This window comes from Penaeus monodon, chromosome 37, assembly GCF_015228065.2.
Source record: "Penaeus monodon isolate SGIC_2016 chromosome 37, NSTDA_Pmon_1, whole genome shotgun sequence".
Taxonomy (NCBI): Eukaryota; Metazoa; Arthropoda; class Malacostraca; order Decapoda; family Penaeidae; genus Penaeus; species Penaeus monodon.
In genome coordinates, this window is record NC_051422.1 from 18,313,909 (window position 1) to 18,328,908 (window position 15,000).

The window sequence follows — 15,000 nt, forward strand, 5'->3', positions numbered from 1 at the left end:
TATCTCTCCCTCATCTCCCCACCCCCTACCTCCTCTTCCTCCTCCCTCATGCTTCTCCTCCTTCCCCTCCTCCCCCTCACCCTTCACCCCCACCCCTTCCCCCTCACCCTCACGACGAACCCAGTTGTTCATCTTAGTGTGGTTAGGGTTAAGAGTACCGAGTCGACACTGCATTGTTAATATCGTGGTGTTATCTATCATGGGCAAGTTGCAAGGTAGAAGAGAGGGAGGAGGGAGGTAAGAGGGTAGAGGGGAGGTGGATGAGGTGGAGGTAATGAGAGTAGAGATGGGAGAGGGAGGTAGGAGGGGAGAGGGGAGAGGGGGAGGGGAGGTGGGAGAGGTAGAGGGAAAGGGTGGAGAGAGAGAAGGGGGAAGTAGGAGGTGAGAGGGAAGGTAGAAGGGAGGTGGATGAGGTGGAGGGAAAGCGTGGAGAAGGATGGAGAGGTAGGGTATAGTCGGCGGCCGCAGATGGATGTTAGGATGAAATGCTTCTAATTAGAGTTTGGAGGGGGGTAAGGGAATGAGGCAGGGGGGAGGGGAGGGGGGTTGGTATAGACATAACCCATTTGGTTATTAAAGGATTTCAGGGTAGGGGGAGGGAGGAACAGAACATGGAGTTCTTCGTACTTATTTACTTAAGAACTTCGCTTGGAGTAAATATTTCAAATATATTTCCATCCAAAATAAGAAACATCATATTTTCCTTTTTTCTGAATATAAGGAGATGCATCACAAAATGCTATATCCCTCTGATGACCTACTTGTGACCTGCGAGTATAACATATGGGTATATCCTCCGCCTGAAGCACAACAGATATGCTCAAGTCTCAGAGGGTCGTGAATATTTTTATTATTACTGATGTTAGCATTTTCTCCAGCCGAACTTTTGGCCCTGTCTCCTCCTCCTTTCAATTTTCTTTCTCTTCTGTCCATCCTCTATAGTCTTTCTTTCCTTCCTCCTTCTTTCTATTCTTCTTTCTTTCCTTCGTTTTCTCCCTCCCTCCTACCTGCTTTCCATGTCATTCTTTCATCCAATCTTCTTTTTTCTTTCCCACTCTTCCTTCTTCCCTCTTCTTTCTTTCCTTCCCACCCTTCTTCTTCCTTCTTTCTCTCCTTCCCTCCTTCCTTCCACCCTTGCCTCACTCTCCCTCCGTCCCTCCCTCACTCTCCCTCCGTCACTCTCACTCCGTCCCTCCCTCACTCTCCCTCCGTCCCTCCGTCACTCTCCCTCTGCCCCTCCGTCACTCTCCCTCCGTCCCTCCGTCACTCTCCCTCCGTCCCTCCGTCACTCTCCCTCCGTCCCTCCTTCAGTCTCCCTCCGTCCCTCCCTTATTCTCCCTCCACCATATTTCTATCCCGGCCACACAATGCGTACTCTCACTTCGCTTGTTCTTCGCAAATCATTTCTTAGGGAGGGGGTGGGGGAGGAAAGAGGGTGGGGAGATCGGGAGGGAGGGAGGGAGGAGGAGGAAGGGAAGGAGGGAGGGGGAAGTTGGGAAGGGGAGGGAGGGAAGGAGGGAGGGGGAAGGAGGGAAGGAGGGAGGGAGAGGAAGGGAAGGAGGAAGGAGGGCAGGGAGGAGGGAATGAGGGAGGGGGAGGGCGGGAATGAGGGAGGGGGAGGGAGAGGAGGCTTGTTAAGGCGTAGTATAGAACTTCGGCGACTCCCTCAAGGTTCCTTTCCACCACAACATCCGCTTTATGTTTATCTACACTTTATTCGCCAAGACTCGCCTTTATCTCTGTTGGTTATCCTTATCATTCAGAATCTCAATTTCATTACATGATTTCTTTCTTTTATTCATTCCCTCTTTCTTTCATTGTTTTTTTTTTCTTTTTTTTTTTTTTTTTTCTTTTTTTTTTCTTTCTGTCATTATTTATTCTTTTCTTTTCTTCCTGTTCTTTGGAAGATGAAGTATGCATGTGTTGTCGCTCGCCTCTCCCACCCTCCCTCCACCCCTCCTCCTCCTCCTCCCTTCTTCCTCGCCTCTCCCTCCTTCCCCATTCTCCCTCCCCTTCCATCCTTCCCCCTTCTTCCTCCTCCCCCCCCTCTCCCCTCCTCCCATCTTCTTCCTCCCCTCTCCCCTCCCCTCTTCCTCCTCCCTACTTCTTCCTCCCCTCCCTCCCTCCCTCCTCTCCCTTCCAATACAACGAAATTATCATTAACCAAATGACCGAGATTGAATTAAGGCACGGATGCATCAGAACGTAACGTAATTATGATTATGTTCCCACCAAGATTGATAATTGAACAATGACGAACGGGGAACTTTGCATACAAGACACTCGTTCATCAGCTGGCATTTACAACAACCCTAATCTATGCAGGGTCGTCATGCCCTCATCACATAGCTTATATTCCTGACATTATCATCCTGAAAGCTAGAATTTGGCCGGAGTTACAACCCCCATCGTCAAAGTTAAATATTTTGAGTCACATGACATACACACGTTTGGTGAATGTTCAGTTTTTGTGGGATTTTGCGATTTGTTAGAATATCCAGATATAGAAGTATATATTTTTTGGAGTGGTTAGATATAACAAGCGCTTGTAAATACATAGGTATATAGATACACATACATAATCAAACGACTCACACACATACAAACACAAATACACGCACATACAAACGCAAACACACACACACACACACACACACACACACACACACACACACACACACACACACACACGCACACACTAATACACGGAAAAACAACTGTACAGGGAGACTATGGACGTCACAGCTGCGATAAGATGGTCAGCCTCCCTCACTCGGTCATCATTCAGGCATTGGACATGTTTTACGATGGATCTTTCCTTATCGAGAAACCTCTCATAATTTCTGCATCAATCTAGTGTTATCTCCTCCGCCCCGAGTCTCTCTCTCTCTCTCTCTCTCTCTGTCTCTCTCTCTCTAACTCTCTTTCTTTCTCTCTCTCTCTCTCTCTCTCTCTATCTATCTATCTATCTGTCCCTATCTCTCTGTCTCCCTCTATCTCCCTCTGTGCATTTATCTATTTGTCTGAAAATCAGTTTATCTGTCATATCTATCTATCTATCTATCGATCTGTCTACCATCCGTCTATCTCTTAATCTCTCTCTCTCTCTCTCTCTCTCTCTCTCTCTCTCTCTCTCTCTCTCTCTCTCTCTCTCTCTCTCTCTCTCTCTCTCTTTCTCTCTCTCTCTCTCTATCTATCTATCTGTCTATCTGTCCCTATCTCTCTGTCTCCCTCTATCTGTGCATTTATCTATTTGTCTGAAAATCAGTTTATCTGTCATATCTATCTATCTATCTATCTTTCTGTCTACCATCTGTCTATCTCTTAATCTCTCTCTCTCTCTCTCTCTCTCTCTCTCCCCCTCTCTCTCTCTCTCTCTCTCTCTCTCTCTCTCTCTCTCTCTCTCTCTCTCTCTCTCTCTCTCTCTCTCTCTCTCTCTCTCTTCTCTCTCTCTATCTGTCCCTATCTCTCTGTCTCCCTCTATCCTTTTCGGTTAGCACATGACGAATCCCTCCCCCCCCTATCCACCTCCACCTAGGGTCGAGAGGGCAAATCTACCGGTTAATTAAGCTCTAACTCAACCTGTATGTAAGCTCTTTATTAACATCTGTGTTATAATTCTCCTCGCCCCTGAACGTCCATTATTCGCAGAAGAACAGTTCGAACGTAGGTGTTTATTTCGTTTGCGCCCGGTGTCAAAACAATGCTATGCCCCCAGTGTCGCTAAGACCCGGGCGGCGAATGGACGGACGTGGCTTTGTGAGTCTTATTGACACCATAACGCTTCGGACGATGTTCCCCGCCGCGCCTCGCAGTGGTGACGGTTGCCCACCTTCGAGCTGTCTGCCGTAGCTGTAGCCTCTCCCTCGGATACGAAAGGAATAGGAATAAAAACCCGCAAACGCAGTATTTACAAATCATTTAAATTAGTGTAAGGCCGTTTAGAAGCAAATCGCCCGTGAACACCAGATGGGCCTTCGTCAGGAGGGTGGCGACGTTCACGAGGCGGGGAAGAAGGATGACAGAACATACTCTCGACGCCCAATGGCAGACGCTGTTGGTGCCGCCGCCGCCGACTCGCTACACCACAGGGCGATAAAGCACCGCTGGTGAAGCCCCTGTAATTAAGATGCGCCGGTGCAGTGGTGGTGGTGGGGGCACGGCGGCTGGGTGATGGTGTTATGGTGGTGGTGTGGTGGTGGTGGTGGTGTGTGTGTGTGTGTGTGTGTGTGTGTGTGTGTGTGTGTGTGTGTGTGTGTGTGTGTGTGTGTGTGTGTGTGTGTGTGTGTGTGTGTGTGTGTGTGTGTGTGTGTGTGTGTATGGTACGGTGTATGTATGTTAAGGTGGTGTTTAGTATATTGTGAAAAGGGCTTGTGTAGGGTAGTAAGTTAGGGTGTGGTTTGATGTGGTGTGATGGTGTATACCATGGTGTGGTGTGTATTTGTGGTGTGTATTTGAGGGTTTCGAGCAGATGATGAGTCTATGGTAAACCGGATGGACGTCCTGATTTGACCATAACCGAATGGGTTTGAAATCTATCTTAAATATCAACCATATGTGTGAGTTTTCCTGTCCCTTCGTCCCTTCGTTGTGTGTGGGTGTGCTTGTGCGTGTACATGGAAAGACATTGTGTAAATATGTCGGGGAGGCTGTGGTGTTGTGTGCAGAGTTGTTGCTTGAGGAGAGGCGGTGAAATATTCGAGGAAAGAAATTGGTTCATATGTGTGAGGAAAAGTGAGGGGATTAAGGATGAGGAGACAGTGTGAGGAGAAAGAGTGATTTCGTATAAAAAGAGGGGGAGGAGAGAGAGAGAGAGAGAGAGAGAGAGAGAGGAAGAGAGAGAGAGAGAGAGAGAGAGAGAGAGAGAGAGAGAGAGAGAGAGAGAGAGAGAGAGAGAGAGAGAGAGAGAGAGAGAGAGGAGAGAGAGAGAGAGAGGAGAGAGAGAGAGAGAGAGAGAGAGAGAGGAGAGAGAGAGAGAGAGAGAGAGAGAGAGAGAGAGAGAGAAAGAGAGAGAGAAAGAGAGAGGAGAGAGAGAGAGAGAGAGCCAGACAGACACACAGAGAGTTAGAGAGAGAGCGAGAGAATCGTTTGAGGAAGAGTGACATGAAGTATAGTGGATATGGATGTATCAGAATTGGTCGTGTGTCTCGCGTGTATTGATCACCGGCCATGCTGGAGATTGAGGCAATGTCGGAGACTAGCAGGCTCTGTTGGCAGTGACAGAGGCTATTACACGGCCTGGAGGAAGTGACAGGCCGTGCTTAGTGGCGGCGTTTGAGGTAATGCAGTTGAACAATATAATTTGCAATAGTTGTGCCAGAAATGACAGTCGGGCCGATGGTAACAGATGGTTGCGTGGTGACGTAACAACCAGTGACGGATGGCGCCGAAACACCTGCCGCGGCCGTCTGATTTGCGGCTCACGAGGCCTCAGGGACCTGTTCCGGGGAGCGACGATGACGTTGGCCGCGCTTCCAACGGCGGCTCTGACGAAGATGCCGATCGGAAGACGACGTGGCACTCAGAGATGCCGGCGGGAGCTCTGATTGGCGCGGACGAGAGGCGTAAGGTGGGCGGTAAGGGAGGGCGAGAGAGGTGAGGGGAGGGAAAAGGGGGGGAAGGGAAGGGGAAGGGGGTACATGGGAGGGAGAAGGGGAAGGGAGGAAAGGGGAGGGGAAAGGAGCTTATGAGTAAGCTGCACCGATCAGGACGAGGGATAATGATGATAATACGAGTGAATACGAGGGATAAAGCCGAGAGAACGTGTGTGGATGGATGATTATCGGCAGGAAGGGGGCGCGAGCCAGGTGATAGATTCTTATCTCTACAGATGTTGGCGAAGGTATGATGTGTGTGGACTTGTAATATCACAGCATGTGTTTTGACTATGTGTAAGTGATGTATTACAGCCCGAATATAATTGAGATGTTTTGGTCGGACTTCTAAATCAGGTACCATAAATAGAAACTGTGTTCGGACAAATGATGTGAAAGATCATAAACGACACTGGACTCCATATTATAGGCTCCTGGAGGTTTGGCAGAAGGTTTCGATCCCCTTCGCTATGGCGGATGTGGTGTAAACTGCTCGTGTGTGAACCGTCATTTGTTCCATCGGTGGCTTGTGGTACTGCGGCCATCTTTTACGAGTTGTGTTTTGACGGCCGGCGCTGAGGCTGTTTTGCGGTCGGATACAGTCATCCGATGACGAAAATACGGCCAGTCTCGTTACGGAACCACGTGACAATCTATTCGAAAATCGTGTCCTTGTGGAATGGAGGCGCTCGTTACTGTCTCGGCGGATGACTTCGCGCGACTCGGGTGTTTTGATGACTTCGACGCGGGTGAGAATAAGATAACGATAGACTTCGTTCACTTAAAACCAGAAGATGATTACTTCACTGCCGGGCTTGCAGCTCTTACTCTCGTTATAATGGCTGCGGTCGCCATTAGAATAGAATAAAGTTTTAGGAAATGTATAATAATGACTGCATTTTTCCCCGAATATGCACGGGTTTCAAGTCCCTCTAATGATATTGCGCGGGAGGGGCGGGCGGGGAGGGCGGAAGAATCCAAATTCCAACATTAACTAGCTTCCAATCCATAGTATTAACACTAATTTGCAATTCAGCGGACGATAACAATCATGATAACAACGGTAGTTTGTGCAGCCACTTGGAACCTCTCTGATAAATAAACTAATGCACAATGACATTTTATTTTGAAAGCATCGCGAGCGGGGTCTTACATAGCCATAGCATGATCACAGATAGCCCACTGCATGACACAACTCGTGGCAGTCATGGTCATGAGAGCACGGAACAGTCAGCAGTAAGAGAAAATGGTCGTGATCTCAAAACGTGGTAGTCATTAACGGCTCCCATCACACGACCACGCAGCCAGCCTTTGTGTGCGCCAGAGGTAGCAACAGTAATAACAGTGCTTGCTAGTTATGCCCGTGGAACAGAATGCCGTGTTCTTGCTGCTGCTGCTGCCGCTGCTGATGTCGCTGCCGTTCCCTGTTGCTGTTAAGTTTAAGATATTGGCGTGGCACAATATCGGGCCAAAGAAGCGAAGCAATAGCGGGTTCACCGGCCTGGAAGAAATGTCGAAGTCTCCAGACCCGGTTTTGCATCGGCAGCATTTCGACACTTAATTACAGTACATGGAAAATTCTTAAATGAGGATGTGCTGAAGGCGCGGTGCTAAATTAGCCACTGGGGTGAAGGGTGAAGGGTGGAAAGGGAAGCAGGGTGACAAGGGAGGTTAGGCAAAAGGGAGAACGGGAGAGAGAGAGAGAATGAGAGAAAGAAAACGGTAGAGAGAAAATGGGAGATAGAATGACAAAAAGGGAAAATGAGAGAGAGCGAGAGCGGGACAGAGACAGAGAGAGAGAGAGAGTGAGAGAGAGAGAGAGAGAGAGAGAGAGAGAGAGAGAGAGAGAGAGAGAGAGAGAGAGAGAGAGAGAGAGAGAGAGAGAGAGAGAGAGAAGAGAGAGAAAGAGAGAAGGGAGGGAGGGAGGGATAGGCCACCTTCACATGTGTGCTCGACAGCTCCATTTCATTCCGTGAATGGAGGCAGTGTATTATAGAGAATGGGGCTATAGGACTACAATGGGGAGGAGGGCGTGAACTACTAGGGTGGGGAGAGGGGGAGGGGAAGGAGGGAGGGGATTAAATACTGTAGTGGAGGGGGTGTTAACTACCGTAGTGGAAGGGGGTCACTCGAACTGTGGAGAGGTGGGCTTACCAGAGATGTGTAGGGGTGTTCCTGCTACTGCAGAAGGGCTTAACTATAACGACGGGCCAAGCTGAATTGGAACAGTGTAGCAAAACGGCAGTAACAGAAGGCTCCGTCAACATTGGGGACAAGAGGCTTAAACGATATTATTTCTCTCTTTCCCTTATAACAGGATTAGGCAAAGGATCAGCATATCTGATCAAGGAAAGTATCGAAAGAGAAAGAAAGAATTTTAAGGACGTTGGTATCGCATTTTGAAAAACCTAATCGGCAAAAAAAAAAAAATCTTTGTTGATTGCAACATCACTAAATAGATATTTACTGCACGGAAACGATATGTAGACACGGTAGATAGTGATAAAAGGTAGACTATATAACACGATATTCACAGGTGGGTAAAAGGGAGAGGGAATAGAAACAAAAGAGAACAAAATAACCTGCATAACTTAGTGAGAACGAATGCAGAGGAATGAGAAAACTTTGGCATTCTGTCTGTCTGAACTTTCATGGCAAGACTGAACGATGAAAGCTTTATCCACTGTCTTTAAAAATCTCCTCCTACCATTTCTCTTCCATCCTTTTCTCTCCCTTTCTCGCTATCTCCTTTCTCCCTTTTCCGCCTCCTCCCTTTTCTCTTCTAATTCCTTATTAGTTATCTTTTCCTTCAGCCCCCTTCTCCTCTCTTTCTCTTTCTCCATCTACTTCTGCTCCTCTCCTTTCCATTTCCCTTCACCATCTCCCTTTTCTCCTCCACTCCTTTCTTCCCTCTTTTCCCTACACTCCCTTCCTCCATTTTCCCTCCACCTTCTCCCTCTTCCCTTTCTCTCCTTCCCCCTCTTCTCTTCCTCCCCTTTCCCCTCCACTCCCCTCCTCCCGTCCGCCGGCGCTGGCAGCTCCCCCTACCAGAGCAACGTTGATAATCATCGGTATCACGACACATTCCATTCATTATGTCTCATCCATTACGCGATTCCTGGGATCTAATGAAGGAAAAATGTATACATCATCCTCGGCTCGTAAATCCTCCAACCTCGAATTTCGGAGCGTCCTCCTGGTGGGAGGGGCTGGCGGATCCACAAATCACCTCCCCTCCCCTCACATCCCCTTTCTTGAGACTTCTCATGGGATTTCCCCCTCCCCCTCCCCTCCCCCTTCTTCTTCTTCTTCTTCTTCGTTTTCTTCTTCGTCGTCGTCTTCTTCGTCTTCTCTCATCTTTCCATCTCTTCCCCCTTTTCCTCCTTCTTACGCCTCTTTTCCAATCCCCTTTGCACTTCTAACTCTTATTTTCCCCCTTCTGTCCATCTCCTTCGTGTACCTCTAAGGCTTGGGTTAACCCCTTTGTCCAGTCCCCTTTTTCCCCTCTTTCATTTCCTTTCCCCCTGCCTCCTCCTCCCACACCTGTCCCTCTCTCGTTTCCCAGTCCCATGCTTTTTCCCCTTCCCCTTCCCCTTCCTCCCCCTTTTCATTTCTTTCTCCAATTTTACCCCTATTTATTTTTCTGTCCCCCTTACCTTCTCTTCCACCACCCCCACCCACACCCTTACCCCCTCCCTGTTCTTCTGCCACCCCGACCCACACCCCTTACCCCTACCTGTTCCTATACCCCCCCCCCCTCCCGTCATCTCCCCCTTGTCATGGCATAGATTACGGAATCACGCATTCATAATCCTTAGGAAAATGAGAGATATTTACCTTTCACTAACCATAGGAAAGGGCGGAAGCACCTGTCGACTTATGGCAGGAAGGCCGTGGTCAGTGGCCTTCATTTTTTTTTTTTTTCTTTTGATGAAAAAGAAACTAAAAAAAGAAGACGACAAAGGAGGAGATAATGATGAACATTATGGAGAAGAAGAAGAAGATGGCGACGAAGAATATGAAAAAGAAGAAGAAAAAAAAAAGGATCAGAAAAATGCTCTCGTTTTTTTTTCTCGACATTTTCAAAAGTTTATTTCCATTTCCTACAATTTCTGTTTCGAATGCGCTGCCTGCATTTCCGTGGCGGTTCGCTGTTTCAAGAAAAAATCGTTAACTAGTTTCCCCATGATGGCAATGGTATAACAGTGTATGTAATTGTAGGTCTTATGTGCTCCGATAATTTATCACAATTTGCATAAGTTATAATCACTTTAATAACTGCTTATTATCGTTCTTTTTTTAGGCAAAGTATTTTTCAGTTTTATGCTTTTGCTTTTTGCCTAAAAGGATTACATCAGTAAATTCCTTTAATCGGTCTACTGAATCAGGCTAGAATTCGTGATCATAATTTTGCTGAAAATAACCTCATTTCATTATCTAAATGCATATAGATATTGAACACTGATGATTCATGTCCGCATAAACAGACACCGAAATAATCCATCAAGGATAAATCGCGCTGACGTCATCTGATAAAAAAAAAAATAATAGTAATAATCAAAAAAGAAGAAAATTTACAAAATGAAGGAAGAAAAGAAGAAGAAGAAGGAAAAAAAAGACGATCAGAAAAGAGCAGTCTCAGATAAAAGCACAATGTTCCTCGCAAGAACTGGCAAGAACGCATTCGAACAAAGCAAGCAGATTCCGTCCCTGACTGTTCTAGTTCACGGGTAAACAAATGCCTTCTCAGTTTGCGTTCTCCAGCCCCCGTCTGCCAGATGTCTGCAGCGATTCCTTCTGCTTCTGAAAATACTGATGACTTGTCTCTCTGGTTCTCCTCCCTCTCTCTCTCTCTCTCTCTCTCTCTCTCTCTCTCTCTCTCTCTCTCTCTCTCTCTCTCTCTCTCTCTCTCTCTCTCTTTCCCTATCTATCGATCTCTTCCTATATTCATACAGTTTTACGTTTTGTATTCGTCTCATGTATGTTCATTCATTTTGCTTATTATCATGCTAGCATTATTTATATTAGATAAGGGAGAATACGCATATTCCCTTACAGCATCCTGTCAGTTCCTTGGCCAATATTGGAAGAGCACAATTAGATTTTTTAAAAAGTAATATTCATGAAGGGTACTCTTACTTCCATTCATTAAGAGTTTCATGAGCGTGCGCCAGCCTCCATGAGACACAGCCACTAGAAGACTGCTCTTCTGTAACATAACTAACACGACTCTCATGGACTATAACCACCTCAGACCTGCGTGCTGGGAACGAGTCACTCAAGGGGACGCATGTTCACCTCCGGAAACGAATCACGACTTCCGGAATAAACACACACTTATCTCATGGTAAAGGCCGGTCGAGGGAGTGAGGAGGGGGCGTCGGAAAGGTCAGGTCGCTAGGTCCCCGATAGCTGGTGGCGGGGAAGAGGTCGAGAGGCAGAGAAGAGGAGGAGGAGGAGGAGGAGGAGGAGGAGGAGGAGGAGGAGGAGGAGGAGGAGGAGGAGGAGGAGGAGGAGGAGGAGGAGGAGGAGGAGGGAAAAAGAGGAGAGAACTCGTTAATATAATCATCCGGAGCTCCAGGCACCCTCGGCGCTCCCAGCGTGTGATAGTTATTCCTGCCCTACTGAATTTTAATGGTCAGTACGTTACATTAGTTGTAGATCTCCCCACCCCTCATCTCTTCCCGCTTTTGCACACATACACACACACACACACACACACACACACACACACACACACACACACACACACACACACACACACGCACACACACACACACACACACACACACACACACACACACACACACACATTCACACAAAACTAAAGCCACAGATCATATGACGTGATACACTCTATTAAGCTTTCCAGACCTCACAAACTGCCACATTGAAGACCCCGTTTTTGGTAAGAGAAAATGGGAAAGGTCCTCAACACATCATTTGATTGGTACATGGTCGCGGACATCAGTGGAAGAAAGAGGGAGAATGACAAAGAAAGAATAAGAGTAGACGTGGGAGAGAGGAGGAGGAGGAGGAAGAAGAGTGAGGGCGGCTGGAACGTGGGCGTGGGTTAAGGGCTCGTCGAGTAGGTCCTCGGTGTGCTCCCTAAGCCTAAAATGTTTTCGAGGGCGAACGCGAGGAGGGAAGGCAGTGATATAAAAGTTGCCAGCAGCTTAGGTACGTTGCTGGCCTGGGAACCTCCGGGATAATTGCTGGTAATTTCTTTTCTTTTCCCCTGCCGCGCTGGTGCTGACTAGCCGGAAATGCTATTGATTGCAGTCGATTTTCTAAAAATGTTCCGGCGTTCTCGTAAAGCTAGTTTGTTTTAGTGCTTCCTAAATCACCGAGGGACGGACTGCGGTCATCTGCATCAGGAGGAACATCTGCCAGAGACTGGGTTGAAGCCGTGGGCGAGGATTCGAACAAGGTGGCGGTCGCGTAAATTCCCCGCTCCTGTCGCCTATCCCATGATTTGGGAGCTTTGAATTGTTGTCATGGAACTCGCATTTCCTCTGTCCCCGCTTCTTTTTTCGCTCTTTGTGTAATTTGGGATTCTTTTTATTTCGTATCAAGATATTTGATAACACGAATGGTTCTAGAATGACAATGGGAGAGAGAGAAGAAAAAAACAGTACAACGTTTCATCACGCTCGGCGAAAATTAAGTCATTTATTTCATGGTGGTGTAATTCGACACCGACAGGACTCCACAATGGCTGACCTGCGCCATTCCCGCAAGGAAGAAGAAAAAAATAAAAGAAAAGAAAATTATAATGATTGAAGAAGAAATCTAAAATGGTATTTCATTTGTTTCATTCAGTCTTGCGTATATACAACAGCCACGTCGGAGTTCGCTAAGAAATGAGACGCAGGGAAGGCGAGGCGCGAGCAGGCGCCTATAACACTAACTCCGGCCTGGCAAGCCCCGCAGGTGGCCGCTCACCAGCGCCAAGGAAATCCATGACGTCATATGTCCGTCGTGACGTCACGCACGTCACCACGTCGACGTCCTCGTGTGCATGTCTCATCATCCTCGCCCAAGTGACAGCTAAGCGGCATAACTGCGTATGAGCCCAGCGCCTTTCCTCCGTGCCTCTTAAATGAAGCAATTACGCCGTCTTTAAACCCACTGCCAATTATTTTCGGTTAAGTGAGTGTTTAGGGCTCCCTGGACGGCCTCACGGAAGGAAGGGCTGGCGTCACTCACGCACTTAGATGACATAATCTGCCTTGACATCAGCTGACATCACCCGCAGTCCCCGTGCTTCCTCAAGCATCTTTCAAGGAGTGCGTGGTCGCGCTGAGTGCGTTTAATCCCGGGGTTTATTGTGGTCGTTCAGGAATGCCACGACGACAAACGAGGCAGCGAAAGACACGTTTCCCACTCATAAGGAAAAGAAAAGAGAATAAGAGAGAGAAAGAACTAGAGAAAAATAAAATAAGATAGTGATAATGATGATGATAATAATAATAATAATAATAATAATAATAATAATAATAATAAAAATGATACTAATAATAACGATAATAATAATAACGATAATTACCATACTTTTTATCCTAACTGAAGCAAAAGAGAAAACGTATAAAGAAAGTGACACCAAAACAAACAGAAAGGAGAAATACCAAGCGACCACGTGGCTTGTAAACCTAATCCAGAAACCAGAAGGCCAGTGGTGACGTCACAGGGCAATGGTGCCGGTGACGCAATCCCCGACAGAGACCCGTTTCAGGACCCCCGCCACGATGCCAATCGCACACCGTTAACAGAGTGTTAAAGGACTCCACTCCGGGGGCGAGCGACCACGTGGCTGAGTCGAAATGGCTCATAACTGGCTACTTTATGAGTCATTGGCCCGCAGGAGGAGAAATGTCTCAACTTTGCAGCAGTTTTTATAGTTGCAAGGTCAGGCAGTGTCCCGTGGGAGGAAGGATGAAAGGGAGGGTGCAATGAAAGGGTCTCTCTCTCTCTCTCTCTCTCTCTCTCTCTCTCTCTCTCTCTCTCTCTCTCTCTCTCTCTCTCTCTCTCTCTCTCTCTCTCTCTCTGCATATTTCTGATAGTATGAAAAGCATAAAAGCAATACTTTCGTATTTTGATAACAGTGCGATTGTGAGCTTGCAATTGCAAAATGACAACAATAAAATATTGATACCCTAATATGCAATCCTCTTGTTATCCCTTGTTTTGTAAACAGATCACACGGTTTAACGTTTTTGCATTGTTTACCACTAATCTTCAGTAAATATTTGATCACCAGTGCAAATAATGGAACTTCAAATACCACTGAAACAGATAAATACTTTGGAGATTCCAGTTCTTGCTTTGATGATGTAAACAGTACACACACTCACACACACACACACATACACACACACACACACACGCGCACGCACGCACGCACGCACGCACACACATACATACACACACACACACACACACACACACACATACACACACGCACACACACACACTGTGAGCGCGAGCGCACGTGTGTATATGTGTGTGTGTTTATGTATATATCATTATTAACATTACATTTACCATATTCCCCCAATATTTACACTAACAGATAAACATAAATCCCCCAAGATTTCTAGTGATTACTTTCTCTTTGGACATATTTTTTTCTTTTCCTGTTTGTTTTACAGCCTATATATACACACTTTCGCAGGGGACGCAGCCTCAATCCCAGGGCAATGGTACATAATCGCGCGTCCGGGGGCGTTCGCACTGCCGCCGAGACGTACGGCTTCGCTAATGCGTAGTGTGCGACGCTGGCTGGAATTATGACAACTTGATTTATGGGTTTATCGGGCTTGGCATTTTTTTACGGCCGTGCTTATTGACACGAGGGGGCCGTCTGGGCTCCTTCACGATGATAACTTTCCTGAAGGAGGAGGAGGAGAGGAAACCAGCCATAAATACATTAAAGAATGCGGGTCCATGAGATCCCCCTTTTATACCTTGTCGATGGGTCCGAAGGAAGCTATTTCGAGATGAGTGTATATATATGACGCGTCGACTGCATTACGTACGAGCTACACCGGCATCAATAACTAATTAAAAAGTGTTAGTGCGGTACACCCAACTCCCTTTATCTAATTTCATGAGGCCGATTCTGAACTCATGACAACTGAGGCCGATTATGTTGCTCATGACACCTGAAGTCGCTGCTTTGAGAGCTTCAGCCGCTGTATCTGAAGGAATGGTGTCTGACGGGCTGACATGCGACTGGTGCTGAGAGTGACTCAACGAGGAGCTTCAGAAATAGAGAGACGGAAAGAGAGAGGAAAAAATGACTTCATAAATAGAGAGAGAAAAAAAGGGCTTGAGAAAGAGAGAGAGAGAGAGAGAGAGAGAGAGAGAGAGAGAGAGAGAGAGAGAGAGAGAGAGAGAGAGAGAG

The 15,000-nt window shown here is 47.0% G+C and overlaps 1 protein-coding gene across 1 annotated transcript in view; it reads right to left on the bottom strand.

Annotated features, from left to right (window-relative positions):
• LOC119596381 (homeobox protein abdominal-A homolog) overlaps nt 1–15,000 on the bottom strand; it is a 189,759-nt gene that overhangs the window by 108,765 nt on the left and 65,994 nt on the right. The gene's annotated exons all lie outside the window — the stretch shown is intronic.